This window comes from Pyxicephalus adspersus, chromosome 4 (assembly GCF_032062135.1).
Source record: "Pyxicephalus adspersus chromosome 4, UCB_Pads_2.0, whole genome shotgun sequence".
NCBI classification, from domain to species: domain Eukaryota; kingdom Metazoa; phylum Chordata; class Amphibia; order Anura; family Pyxicephalidae; genus Pyxicephalus; species Pyxicephalus adspersus.
The window spans coordinates 3490989-3493173 of NC_092861.1; the positions used below are offsets into that span (position 1 = coordinate 3490989).

Below are 2185 nucleotides of genomic sequence, written 5' to 3' on the forward strand. Positions count from 1 at the left end.
GAGGAGTAGTACTGTGCCATTATCAATATTCCTGGAATAAAATCTGATACTGAGATTTATTGATGGAAGAGGTGGGACTGTGCTGGTATTCATATTTATAAAATAAGATCAGATACTGAGATTTATTGATCATATAAACAGTATTGTGGAATAAGATTGGGTTGTAAGATGTATTGTTCGTTTGTGGTCACATATTGGCCATGCCTATATCCATATAATTCAAATACGACACAGATACTGAGATTTATTGATATAATAAGTAGTACTATCTTCAATATTCTTGAAATAAGGTCAGGTGCTGCTTTTTGTTGATCTGATATTAACTGAAAAGTGGTACTGTGCCTGTATCCATATATTTGGAATAACATCAGATACTGGGATATATTGATAGGAGAAGTGGTACTGTGCCATTAACTATACTCCTGGAATAAAACTAGATTCTGAGATTTATTGATCACAGAGGTGGTATTGTGCTGTTTTACCTGAAATAAGACCAGATACTGGGATTTATCCATATGAGAAGTTGCACTGTGCCTGTAATCATATACCTGGGATAGCATCTGATACTGGGATATATTGATAGAAGTAATACTGTGCCATAATCAATAATCCTGAAATAATACCAGGTACTGGGATTTATTAATGTGAGAAGTGTTACTGTGCTTGAATCCATGTAGCTGTAATAGGACCAGATACTGATTGAATACTTTTACTTACTTTACATTATTATGCCATTACTATATTGCTTATTCCTAGAATAAAATCTGATATTGAGATTTATTAATGTGAGAAATAGTACTGTGCCTTTAATAGATTATGATCAAAAGCTGGTTTAATTGATCAGAGGAGTAGTACTGTGCCATTATCAATATTCCTGGAATAAAATCTGATACTGAGATTTATTAATATGAGAAATGGTACTGTGCTGTTATCACTTTACATAGATTATGATCAAAAGCTGGTTTAATTGATCAGAGGAGTAGTACTGTGCCATTATCAATATTCCTGGTATGACATCAGATATTGATCAGTATTATAGTTGTATCCATATACTGAGATCAGGATCAGATGCTGAGATTTATTGATACTTTGCTATTATTAATAATATTCCTGGAATAATATCTTATATTGATTTATTTTGATCAGTGCCATTACCAATATTCTTGGATCTGATACTGGTTAATTCTGATCAGTTTGAGAAGTGGTACTATGCCATTATCAATATTCTTAGTATGATACCCCATACTGATTTTTATTGAACACACAAGCAGTACTATGCTGTTATCTATATACATAGATTTATGATTAGATGATTTATTGATCAGATATTACTATGCCTTCATCAATAGTCCCAGAATAAAACCTGATACTGAGATTTATTGATAAGGGGAGCATTATTGTGCTGTTATCCATATATGTAGATTAGGATCAGATACTGATTTATATTGATTAGGGAATTGGTCCTGTGCTGTTATCAATATCCTCAGAATATAATCAGAAATTTATTGGAGAAGCAGTATTCTGCCATTTCCTAATATCCCTGGAATCTGATCAGATATTGATTTATTTCGAATAATGCCATTATCCATATTCAGAGAATGATCAAAGAAACAGTTTTCTGCCATTATACATATTTGTGGAATAGGATGAGATATAAATTGACTTTGATCAGTGAAGTGATTATCAATATTGGAGGAATATAGAGATTTATTGATCAGAGAAGTGACATTCTGCCAATATACATAATTCCGTAATAAGATCAGATCCTGATTGTTATTGATCAGTGCTGTTCTTAGTATTCCTGAAAACCCCCCAGAGACTTATATGTCTTATAGGACAATGATAATGAAAGGGGATTTATCAATCTGCGGTGGCTGGCATTGATCACTGACACAAAGGTTCCCATGTGGCCGGCAGTGCCCATGTAGCTGTTCTAACTCATGAGCAGATGACAATGCAGAGGAGAGACATGCTTCTCCCGATCCTCCTCCCCTCTGCTGTGACATATGGGACAACTCCTACCCCTTCGCCCTCCGCCATTGGCTGATCCTGGAGGATGTGTCCTATAAAAGGCCGGAGAGCACGCTGAGTCTTGCTGAGGAGCGTACATAGAGAGTGAGGTGAGAGCTGACATTGGATGCACATTGCACGCTTTCTGTATTTAAATATTGGGGACACTGGGAGC

At 35.3% G+C, this 2185-nt stretch overlaps 1 protein-coding gene across 1 annotated transcript in view; it reads left to right on the forward strand.

Annotated features, from left to right (window-relative positions):
• The first annotated feature begins 2107 nt into the window (after positions 1-2107).
• The window catches only part of LOC140327977 (L-threonine 3-dehydrogenase, mitochondrial-like), a 20095-nt gene continuing 20017 nt past the window's right edge, over positions 2108-2185 (forward strand). Inside the window, exon 1 of the mRNA XM_072407238.1 lies at positions 2108-2120. The gene's annotated coding sequence lies outside the window, so the exon portion shown is untranslated. The remainder of the gene's footprint in view (positions 2121-2185) is intronic.